This window comes from Silurus aristotelis (genome assembly GCF_946808225.1).
Source record: "Silurus aristotelis genome assembly, chromosome: 21".
Taxonomy (NCBI): Eukaryota; Metazoa; Chordata; class Actinopteri; order Siluriformes; family Siluridae; genus Silurus; species Silurus aristotelis.
The window spans coordinates 15043065-15055887 of record NC_139594.1 but is presented as its reverse complement, the minus strand read 5'-3'; the positions used below and the strand labels follow the sequence as shown (position 1 = coordinate 15055887).

The following is a 12823-nucleotide window of genomic DNA, read 5'->3' as shown; positions in this document are numbered from 1 at the left end:
GACAGAAGGCTGCAGTCTTGTAAGGCCCTGCTTGTCTATCACACTCAAACAGACGAGTGGATTTGTGAGAGCTCTAGAAGAAAGAATAGGTTTTTATTAAGCCTCATTGCACACTCGCTGACAAACAGCGGTTTCATTGGGATAAATGATTCAGAGGAAGAACAAAAGCACACTATGCCTCTTATTCGCATAATCATATGGGTTGGAATTCTGTCTTTTAGATTATGCCATCCCTCTGGCATAACTGCTTATTTTGGTGGTGAGAGGCCATAATAACAGGATAGAAAGAAGTGGCTATAATTATAGTGATAATGAATATGAAGCGGCAGGTGTCAGGATGATCACCATACACACAAAAGCTCCATGAAAAATATATATTTCTATAATGATCCAAAAGAAAAACCTCATTATACCTCAAGACTATACATTAAATTCAAAGTCATTGCTACTCTTTTTTCCCAGCTGAACATATTCGGTGTATGTTTTTGCTGACACTTATCACCAGAGCTTTTTCGTTCTTTTCTTTTTTTCCTTTTTTATTTGTTTAATTCATCGGATTTCTGCTTTTGAGTCCGTGTTTTGTTTCACTGTTTTGAATATTTCTGCTCGTTCATTGAATTTTCATCTCCTGGCTGCCGATTGTAGCAGAGCTTCAGGTCCAACAGCTACTATGGAATTGAGGAAGCTGCTATATCATTTATTATTAAAAACGTATTCAGTGCAGTACCTTTTTCTCTTTCCCCATTCGCAAATCTTTCAAGGGTCCATCTCAAAATCCAGAGTCTTTGCCATTCGAATCATGTCCATGTTCTTTGGTCTCAAGTCATTGTCTAAGCCTGGACACTCTTTCTTGGCGCATCTCCAACCTCAAACGTACTCAAACCTTCATAACGCTGAGGTCTTTAGAAACTGATCTGTCCTTGCCAGATAATGTTGGTCAACAGCCCAAAAGCAAGACACAAAATACAAAAACTAATAAAATAAACAGCCATAATGGGTTCTAATCACATTATTCCACCTCAGTGCAGCGCTCCTGTTTCTGGCCTGCTTTGAGATGGAGGAGAGGGATGCGATGAGAGCTTACCGTTGATGAGATTGGGTTCCATTATGGTGCCATTAGCAGATTGATGAAGCTTTCTGTAGCAAGGCCTTATGGTTCATCCTGGTGTGTTTATGAAAAGTGGCTTTGTTTCAGTGTGATGTAAGGGGATGTGTAAGGAATCACTCTATTTGTAAAATCACTGGCCTGCTTTCCTTTCCTTTACTTTCACAGAAGTTCAGAAGGTTTGGTTTCTCACAATGATTGGTTGATTGTATACAAAAAAAGACCTCAAACCACTGCATGAGCCTAACCATACTATGGCCAATTCATGTGATCTAAATAGTTTTTGTATATTTCTAGATCAAGCCAATAGGTATTTTGGTACATATGGTACATAGTGGTACCTTACCAAATACATAGGACCTTGGCCCCTTAGATTTGTTTTTCTCAAGGCATTTTCTTAATATGCCTTTTCTTGATAACAAACCCCATTTCCTTAAGATGTATGAGGAACAGGAAGAGGGAGGGCCGGAGTAATTGTAAAAAGTGCCGAGCATGCAGGGAGGTCACTATAAAAAACTATCAGACATGATCTTTTAAATGAAACAAGGCTTTTCCCAAGGCTGTGATCACTGTGTACTCCGGTTGCAGGCCTTAGGGATAGAAAAGTGATCGATGAGAACCACTTGCCAAGTCATCAGATTTCTCACATGATCACTTTCATTCATACACATTCCAGTTCAGCATATTAAAGAGCTTACCTAAGATATTTTATCTTTAGTTTGTTATTGCCATTATTTTAGAATTAAATTAATCCTTCCATAAAACAAAAAAGAAATTGGTATAGACTAACAAGTCATATGTTATAGCTGTAGAGGGAGACATTGACATCAAATGAAGAGAATAAAATGATAGACATAAATTAGTCATCCTTAAAATTTACCCTTTGGTGATTGAAATCTCACAAGCAAGCAGCAATAGAGCAGGCTACGAGTTTATATTATCCAAAATGACATAATGAGGTGAAAAAAACCTTGTGAGAAAGCGCTCCTAAAGGAAAAAGGTGTCTAAGGACATTTTATAGTTTCTGGCGACGTTTTTTTTATTCAGTGTTTCTTACAAAGTCCCATGCCCAAAATATATGCCTATCTCGATCAAGGTTATAGTCTGCCTATTCCGAGGCAGATTAGACTCATCTCTACATGACACGACCATCAGATTGTTAGCACAAGAGGCGTAACTTTAGGAATCGACAGGTACTGAGAATGACACATTCAGAGACACCACCCTGGTCTTCAATCCTTTTTTTCTATATTCAGTTTTCAGAGCCTGGGATGCTAAAGAGACATTTCTGACTGACAAGATATTTTATTGATAGAAATGCCAGATTAGAGATTTCTTAAAAAAAATAAAAAAAATAAATCCTAGTGAAAGGTTCAGCTTTACAATGCTTTTGAAGACATTAGTGCTGCTGAAGACAGCTGGGTGCAATACAACAATCGGGCATAATATTATGTACACCTGCTGAATACGGTGTCCCACATGCAACAAACTGCAATGCAATGTGTATCCTTTAACCTTTCTATCAGAGCCAGCATTAAATTATTCAGCAATTTGAGCTATAGAAGTGAATCTGTTGGATCGGACCACACGGCCAGCCTTCGCTTCCCACCTGCATCAATGACCCTGTCGCTGGTTCACCACTGTTCCTTCCATGGAACAGTTTTAATAGATACTGACCACTGCAGACCAGGAACGACCCACAAGAGCTGTAATTTTGGAGATGCTCTGACCCACCGTCTAGCAATCACAATTTGGACTTTGTCAAACTCGCTCAAATCCTTACACTTGCCCATTTTTCCTGCTGCTAACATGTCAACATTGACAACAAAATGTTGACTTGCTGCCTAATAAACCCCACCCACTAACCGGTGCCATGATGAAGAGATAATCAGTGTTATTCACTTCACCGCTCATAATGGGTTATAATGTCGTAATGCTTTGCATTATCGGTGTACATCAATGCTTTTGTGAGCAAGATGAATCAGTCATTCTGTCTATTGGGTAGGTCTATGTATTAACGAATATTTCTAATTAAAAACCTCTGAACATGAACTTTATAATTATTTTAATTTGACATAAGACATGATAAATTCATGAGGACAATCTCTGTATTACTGATAAAAGACAGGGACATACAGCAGTCACACCCGTAGCCAATTATCCCTCTAAATTATTGTCTAAGGCTTTTGTAATGGTACACAGTGTGTGTTGGAACCGGAAAAGGCCTGGCAACCACCAAACCAAGGATAATAACATACAGAGTGAGTGTGTCGAGAGATAAACATGCTCCCCAAAAAGCGTCCAATTTCTCTCCACCACTCTGCCAATTTGCCTTAATCACATTTGCGGTGTTTATTTGAAAGATTCCATAATCTGTATACTCTGAAACCCATTTCTTACATGAGCAGTGCAGCTTTAGTGCAGACGACAAAATACCAGTCAGTCAGACAGTCAGTCAGTCAAGCCACATTGTGTCATCCTGAGAAAATTGCTATGTGGCCATTGCTTGATAAAAGAGTTCACCCTTAGCAGGCATGATCAGACCTGCTGTGTGTCTGGACAACCAGATCTGACTGCTAACACTGAACATAACAAGGACAAGCGGTGACTTGACATTCATCTACCGTATCGCATACCTGAGTCATTTGAAGTGAAATGTTGGGTTGAAAAAAACAAGTGAAACTGTTGATCATCTTGTCTGATGGTAATAATGACTGTGTAAGGGTTTGTCACTCATTCTGCTCCATTTTATTCATCAAGGTGGTTACATTACTACAAATATAGTGTTATAATTATTAACAGTTTGGTATTTATGTGAGGGGCTTCAGTTGTTTAAGTATAAGATATAAAGCCTGTTCAGTGTTATAGGTAGAGTCGCTGTGTCAAGTTATCCACAAGTATAATGGCATGTCAGTTACACTAAATGAATATGTCTGGTTGTTAGTCGGGTGTGACCTTATTATTCCCACTCCCTTACCCCCGGAAACAAACACACACTCTTCATAATCTTCAGTTAGACCCCACCTAGACTTCCAAGCAAAGATTGAATATAGTACCCTATGCTTTTTAATTGCTTTTTTACACTAAGCTCACAGGTTCATTTATATGATAATAGTAAGTTGTGATTTTTTTTTTATATCTCATGGGAAAACTTTCTGTATTTCTATGTAGAACACTACTACTGAGAGTTTCTCTTTTAGAAAAAAATGCCCCAAGCAGAACTCATTAAACATTGAACCATTAACCATCCGAAACACATTTTTTCTAAAACTGGTATTCACTGGAATTTTTCTGAACAATTTAACTTGCTAGAAAAAATAGTACAAACTTTTGGTGACATCAGTCATACAATTCTAGTAAACAAAATAAATCTTCTTCTTCTTCTTTCCCATTAGGAGTCGCCACAGTGGATCATCCGTCTCCACAACCCCCTGTCCTCTACATCTGCCTCTTTCACCCCACCCACCTGCATGTCTTCCCTCTTCACATCCATAAACCTCCTCCTTGGCCTTCTTCTTTTCCTCCTTCCTGGTGGCTCCATCCTCAGCATTCTCCTACCAATATAACCCATGTCCCTCCTCTGCACATGTCCAAACCATCTCAATCGTGCCTCTCTAACTTTGTCCCCAAAAACCAGTCTGTCATTCCTACTGCATCCAGTAAACAAAACAAATAAATCAATCAATAAAAAATAAAACACAGAAGCAAATGTCAGATGTCAAACATGTCTTGGCAAATTTGCTTCACATGCAGTGTAAATCAAATAAACCTTTTAAACGATCTACAAAACCTGTCATAAACATTAAGCTGACCAAAAGATCATACAGTAAAAGCCAAGCACATGCATCTGAGAATGGAAAATGAAATAAATGAAATAAATTAGTTTCCATAGCAGAAAGATCTTACATAAATATCAGGCATCTTATCGATAGTAATGTTTTTTTTAAATGTTTTCCAAATTAGTTGAGTTGCTCGTTTTTTTTATTTATTAGTGTTCCCCAAAATCTGGTTCCACAAAGTAATTCAGCTTCCGTTCAGACGAAAATGCATGGTTAACCTGTAGTAACATTTTCTGCTCCAAAACAATCCAAAACCATTAAGCTTCCATGTTTGACTGTGGATGTGAGCCAAAAATGTCTAATTCATCTGTGGTGTTGTTTTTTTACTAAGTTTGTTACATATAAACACATGAAACCATGGTTTCCACATGTATGCCAGTCACTATATATAAAACCTAGAGCAGAATTCTTTAATATTTAGTATTGATATTCTAGGGAGCATCAATTCAATAACAATAATGAATTAATGAACACATTAATTAATGAATCAAATGTGATGAAGGTTACATTTCTGCTTCAATTTCAATGAGAAATTCAGCTTCACTCCAAATTCCTCAAGGAAACATACATTCATCTGACCACTTTACATTCCTGGAAACATCACAGGTTTCGACCTATTCGCGGTATATTTACTGGAGTATGTTGCCGTGTGGCTTTGAATGTTCACCATGTTCTTGTCAGATTTGGTATTTTAAACTTGAAGTGTTCTTGATGCACTAGGTGAAATCTGTTATGCAAAAATAATTTGTGCTTCTTCCACTTTTGACTGCTTCACATCTTGAATGTAGCGCTGGATGCTTCAGTCGTTTGTATCTCTCCTGGTACTCTAGTAATCATGATCTGTCTATACCACAAAGACTTATTTTTCCATTGCTTATATTTATATCAAAAGCTTTTATAGATAGGACAATCAACCAGATGACACTGTCCTGAACAATGACCTTTACTGCTTCAAAGCCATCAGCAGTCTGTGGCATTTGGAAACAAGAGAACAGTCCAATTTCCAAAGGAATTGAAAAAATCAATTTAGCAAGGGTCAATCGTTTGGAAAAGGTTTTTAAAGTGCACCCACAATGATGGAATCAATGCTGCATCTAATGAGCTAGAGATGGGGGTGATGTGGCCTTCATATAGTACCATAAAATATTGATACGTTTTGCAATACAAATATTTATTACAAAAAAAAGAAAGATGCATTTTAAAACTGTTTTTACCTAAAACAAATGTATTTCTGTATATACATATTACCGGTATATGTTATGTAGACCACTGGGAGTTTGACCTTGAGTAACCTTAGAAGGTGGGGAAGTGAATGTTTCATCAGCTTTAGTCATCATTTCTCACATTTGCTAATTTAACTAACAAACGTTACTGCTATCAAAGCAAAAAAATAAAATATGAGTGCATGATATAAAATGAAAGTCATTTTTCATCTGCTGTGCTGTGAAAAGCTGTGCTGAGCAGAATGCTGACCTTTCATCCGTGAAGCAAACTGGCACAAGTGAAACGACGTCTGCTGTGTGGAGAGCTTTTAATATATTAGATTTGGCTTAGCAAATAATATTCAATAATTTTAAGTCAAAATCTGGTTTTTGCAGACTCCAGGGTCCAACAAAATTAACATAAAAATGAACACAAACATGCAAGTTCAAATTGGATCAGAATTATGGTCAAAGATGGTTATATACACACATAGTATTTATATATACACACACACACACACACACACAAATGCATACATACATACATACACATTTTGATATATATATATATATATATATATATATATATATATATATATATATATATATATACATATACACAGTACAGACCAAAAGTTTGGACACACCTTCTAATTCAAAGAGTTTTCTTTATTTTCATGACTATGACAATTGTAGATTCACACTGAAGGCATCAAAACTATGAATTAACACATGTGGAATTATATATGGAATTATATACGTAACAAAAAAGTGTGAAACAACTGAAAAATGTCATATTCTAGGTTCTTCAAAGTAGCCACCTTTTGCTTTGATTACTGCTCTGCACACTCTTAGCATTCTCTTGATGAGCTTCAAGAGGTAGTCACCTGAAATGTTTCCCCGAAAGATGCTTGGCGCTTGTGGGCCCTTTTGCCTTCACTCTGCGGTCCAACTCACCCCTAAATCATATCGATTGGGTTCAGGTCCGGTGACTGTGGAGGCCAGGTCATCTGGCGCAGCACCCCATCACTCTCCTTCTTGGTCAAATAGCCCTTGATGCCTTCAGTGTGACTCTACAATTTTCATAGTCATGAAAATAAAGAAAACTCTTTGAATGAGAAGGTGTGTCCAAACTTTTGGTCTGTACTGTATATGGGTTTCTTTATACATCTTTTTGAGGGACAGAGAACGCTTATCCCTGCTAGCTTACTTATACCAGTTGCTTTTGCTATAAGAACTTCTCAGTTCTAGAGAAAGGTGTAAACTCATGGTTACTGATCGAAAGGATGGTGTTCAAGCACCAGCATTGTCAAGTTACAGCTGTTGGGCTCTTGAGCAAGGCCCTTATCCCATTATGTGCTTTGACCCCAAATTCCTAAAAAAGCATGCAAAGCTCCACTTTTCTGTCAATAAACAGTGGTCACTTTAAGAACAAACACTAGAAGTAGAAATTCTACTTGAACTGAATCTTGCTCGGATTTACAATCAAAAAAAGGTATGTACTTAATTTTAAATCCCATGGCTCATTCCAAATGAGGTGCAGAGGAAAGGCAGAGGTTTTAGTATTCAAGAGCACTTCCCTTTTCTGAACTACTGTCAAACAAGGCGGTTCAAAAACACATACCTGAGCTGGGATGTTCACTAAGAAATGAGAAAAATGTCCCTATCAAAGAACATCTCTATTCTTTTGCCCTTCTGATGTTCTATTTTTTTATTCTAATTTATTCCCAATTACAGACCCACACAGTGGCCAGCGTCCAGCACCGGGATTTGGTCCAATACCAATATGCGGCATGTCCATTCGTGCATAGGGGATAATGCATTAGAGTATCCACAATTATGTCCCAAAAGCCCACACTGGCCACTTAAAAATGCTTTGTAAAAGAAATCACACACAGCTGGAGAGGCCTCCAGACACATGAATGCAACCAGGTTTGGAGACAAAAAGCTAAAAATGCTGGTCACTCAAACAAAAAAGATGAGCTTCTGTAAGAATTAGAGTATACAGAGTGTAGAGTAAAGCAGAAATTTGTTGAGCTGGGCTTTTTATTTATCTTGTCAATTTTAATGACCTAAAAAAATATATATAAAAAATCTACATGCATAAACATGAGATTAATGAACATCTACCACGATGGATTCGGTACTATTTAAACTAACATAAGCACTGCACTTGAAATTGTTTATTACAAATATTTCTTACTTTGCATAACAATGTTTAAATATTAATTCAGAATTTTTCTACGAAGGCCCAAAAATTGATTGCGGGCCAAGAGCTGAAAGCAAATATTGCATTCTACTAAGCATTACATTAAAATTAAAGTTGCCACAGTTCTTCAGATTTGTTAATTAATGAAAAAAATGATTAAAATAGAAATCTGACTACTAATGCAGTTTGATTTCTCTAGTTCAGTAAAACAATTCAATTTGTTACACATTAGAGTTCAATTCCTAGTGCAGCTACTTAGTGACCTTTATTGAGAGCCATGACGCTGCTCTTTATTTATCAAAAGTTTTGAAAAATGCCTTTTTTCCCCCCCCCACTTCTCAAATGTAGCCTGACCCGTGGGCTTTAGTTTGGCCATATTTGGTTTACAGTAATAGAGCGATATGATCCAAATCTACTTTTTTTTTAAAAGGCTCACGTTTGGGTGCTATTTAATTAAAAGTTAAATCACGATTAATCCGGAGTGAAGCTTAATCTTGGTTAATGCAACCCAGCCTTAGGTAGCTCATTTCATGGTGCATGACCGTGGCAGTTGGAAATAAACCAACGCTGACACCAGAGCTTTTTTTTCCAGTTTCATTTCTGTCTATCATTTAACAGCCTTATGAACACGTTGATGTCTATAGCCTTAAAATCATTCACATTTCTTATAAATTGTCCACGTATTCAAATGCAAACATTGCGATTTGAATATTTGCAAAGTGAACATGGACTTCGTGAACAAATCACTCAGGCACATTAGAGAATCAATGTCAGAACAACTTAAATATGTTCTATACTGTGACTTGTGAGGGGGAAAAAAAATACATGACTGTTTTGTGCCGTTATATGGAAATGAATCAATGAAAGAGTGGTGTTGTGTACCCTAATGCCAAGCAAAGTTACTGTTCTGATTAATACCAAGTGGTTTACTTCTCTCACGCCTTTAACAATTTAAAATTTTTAGTAAAGAACACGTTTGTCAGCATACTGTTTTTATATTTAAGGTTGTTGAGGGAGACACATTAGTTCTTGTTGCTTGCACGGCTATAAACAGTCCTTTGCTCACCACTTCTCCATTTTCTCGGCTTTGTTAAAGTCATAAAACAAAAATGTTGCAGCTTGTCTGGGACAAACCAGAAAGTGCAAACACCTTTATCATAAAGAACGTCCCATGTTGGACACCTGAATGCCTGTTACAAAGTGCTAACATTGGAGACCCCTTTTATAAACGTCCCCTACCGAAAACGGCACCGTTTTTGTGATGCGTTTCCTTAATAGGTAACAGGGGTTTTTTGTACGTATAAGTGGCGCCTCTGCCATAGGAGTCCTTATGATTTGTTATTATTAAAAAAAATGTTTTGAGCATTAATATAAACCTCTGAATTCTAGAAAATATTCAGGTAAATCAGATTTCCAACCCCATATCACATCCTTGTACCTGACTTTGATCTTCTAATGTCCTTTACATCTGAAATTAAGATTAAAACCATCAGTGTGATGATCATCATACTTCAGTCTGCTGTCTGTGTGTTCTTTTTAAAATTACACATTTCGGCTGCACTCAATGGTCTCTTCATATCAAACAAGCCAATGTGTGGTCTAATAGGAAAGAAGAGTAAATACGTGCTCTCAGTGTATGAAAGGACAGACCGGAATTGACACTATGCAATTCCATCTGGATGGCAACTAATTGGATCCAACTTCACCATACAATAAGACAATGACCCGAAGCATTTGTCCGAACTCTGTAAGCGTTATGTAAAGAGCAAATATACAGTTAAATTGCCTGGGTTTTGAATATAAACAAATAGAACATGCACATGTCTCAAAAAGCCATAAAAGACTAAGTGTTTCCAAACCTTTGACAGGCACTGATAGTCTATAATAATAAAAGCAAAGACCAAAAAGATCTTTGAAATCTAAAAAGTAGCATACTGTTCTATTAAATATATTATATATAAATCATATTAAAAATTGCATCTGTGAATACCTAAAGTCAATGTTTGATAATTTGCCTTTTCTGGCATTTAAAATCTTATAATTACCCAAATAATTATCTAGTGGTTTTATAAGGAACATCAGTTTCATCCTCTTTTCAGCCAGGACTAATTTCATCCCCTTATGAACCTTTTATCAAATTACACCCTGCAAATAAGTCTTCAATTACTATTATTGACGCTTCACAAGTCAGTATACACACACACACACACACACACACACACACACAAACACACACACACACACACTCATATGTTCATGAAAAACAACTAGTAACAAACAACCACACATTTTCTGAGCTAAACAGAAAAATGTATTCATTGCTTATGCAGTAAAGTGTTTAACAATGCAGTTTGAGCTTCTCAGTGATGCGGATTACCATCATAAAACAGCCATAAGATGAAAAATATAGAAGTAACAAAAAGAAGGGAACTGGTTTCTTTTCTTTCGGATTCAGAACCGCATTAAAGGAGAAACGCATAAAATGTGTTTATTATGATGCGAGTTAATTATGATCTCAGTCATGTGACGTGTTTGCATCTCAACCATAAGTGATGATATTCAGAGCTACTTTTCACACACTGTTTCCTGGTGATGTTCTATATCATGTTCATATTATTTTTGAATTCAACATGTTATTCCAGACACTCAGCTACTGTGTTTAGTGAGCAACATGATGACAAGCATGATGGCAGTATAAGAATGAACATTGCAGGTTTCCAGCTTTAAAAACTGGTTTGTTGCAAAATGAATGGACGAGGTGGTGAGAGAGCTGGACAGATTCGAGGGATAAAGTGCTGTGGCATCATTCTCCTTAGGTAGAGATTTACATTTAGAGAAGAAACCCTTATTAAGAATGACTAAAGGGTTAAGAACCTTGCTTAAGGTCTGAGCAGTGGCAGCTTGGTGGTGCTTGAAGTTTAACTCACAACCTTCTGAAAAGAAGAAACATCTTAAAGCTGCCACTTCCTTGACAGACAAAGTGATCCCACTGACAGCACTAACAACACGCAGTTGTTAAAACGGTGAAAACAGACCAAGATGTCAATAGCAGTCATTTATAAAGAGAATCAAATTTCATTACAGCATAAATCTTGGACTCCAGTGACAAATCAGAGCTTATTTTAAGTAACGATTTATATGCAAGTCATTCCGGCAAGCAGTTAAAACCAGTAGATCATAAACAGTTGACTATTTTAGTATATTAAAGCTGAACTACACCTATCACTGGGGTGGTACTGTTAAGTGTATACCTTCTGCACCTTTAATATACATGTAGTGTATCTTTAAAGCTTAACTCTAAATCTATCTTAAAGATACATGACATAAATGCCACTATATTCTGTTCCACCATTAGGTCAATCAATCTCTTGCTTGTATGTCTATATGTACAGTACATATGTATGTATGTATGTACTGTACATATGTAGCCTTTATGGTACCAGCCAATAGGAAAGGGGTTCTTGGAAGTGTAATGCAATGTTCCTCAGATAAAGATGAGGAGATGTTTGGTGGCCAGCAGACTCTAAGACTACCACCAGTTGGTGTGATGGAGTTCAATTCGCACTAACTGGTGCTATAAAAGCCAACAAGTGCCTGGGCTTCACATCCCATCACCAAAAGAAAAAAAAAAGAATGAGTCAGTCCTATTGCTTAAATTCTTACACCGGTGTTTTTTTGTGCATGAATATGATTGCATTCCTCTCCAGGAACACCGCATTCCTGTGTATGCACACATACACGCGCGCGCACACACGTGCACACGCACGAACACGCGCGCGCGCGCTGCGGCACAAAACCCGCACAACTTTCGTCTCACGCGTGAACCCCGGTAAAAAAAAAAAAATGAAATAAAATAATGTCTCTATTGCATTCACAACCCGTTTATTGTGCACCAACTTTCTTAGAGATTACCAGTCAAAGGGAAGAGAGCACTCACCCCTAAACGACCATCCGTGAAACCCCACGACTCCGATCAGGCTGCAACACGCAAAACACGCGCAAAACACGCACCTTCTTCTGCTTCCAGTCTGCGATCACACTGAGCTTTTCTGAGCTCCGGCTCTCAACAGAGCGCACACCGGTGTGGAGATCCGCAGACTCCAGACGTCCACCACTCCTCCTTCTCCTCCTTCTTCACCACCACCACTCCTCCTCCATTCCTATTCTGCTCTCACACTGGGGAGGAGTGACAGATCCCCGAGATTAGTACAGAGCCACGCAATGCTTCATGGGAAGTGAAGTGCGATTATACTAGGGCTGGGCGGTAGCATTTTTTGGTTCTATCCCGATACCAAATCATTTCAATATATCGTCAATATATCGATATCGATACCGGTACAGACACCAGTGTGTTTGAAAGCCACCATTATTAATATCAAATACACTACAACGGACTTCTCTTTTCTTACATTTATATATAATATTCAGAGAAATGCCTTTATTTGTTACATACATTACAGTGGATCTT

General features: G+C 37.5%; 1 protein-coding gene across 4 annotated transcripts in view; it reads right to left on the bottom strand.

The window, feature by feature from the left end:
- pag1 (phosphoprotein membrane anchor with glycosphingolipid microdomains 1) overlaps positions 1-12593 on the bottom strand; it is a 56981-nt gene extending 44388 nt beyond the window's left edge. For 2 of the 4 annotated variants that reach the window (XM_083523791.1, XM_083523794.1), the window contains exon 1: positions 12293-12575. The gene's annotated coding sequence lies outside the window, so the exon portion shown is untranslated. Of the gene's footprint in view, positions 1-12292 lie in introns of all 4 variants that reach the window. The other 2 variants (XM_083523792.1, XM_083523795.1) reach the window with 2 other exon arrangements.
- Between the last annotated feature and the right edge of the window lie 230 nt (positions 12594-12823).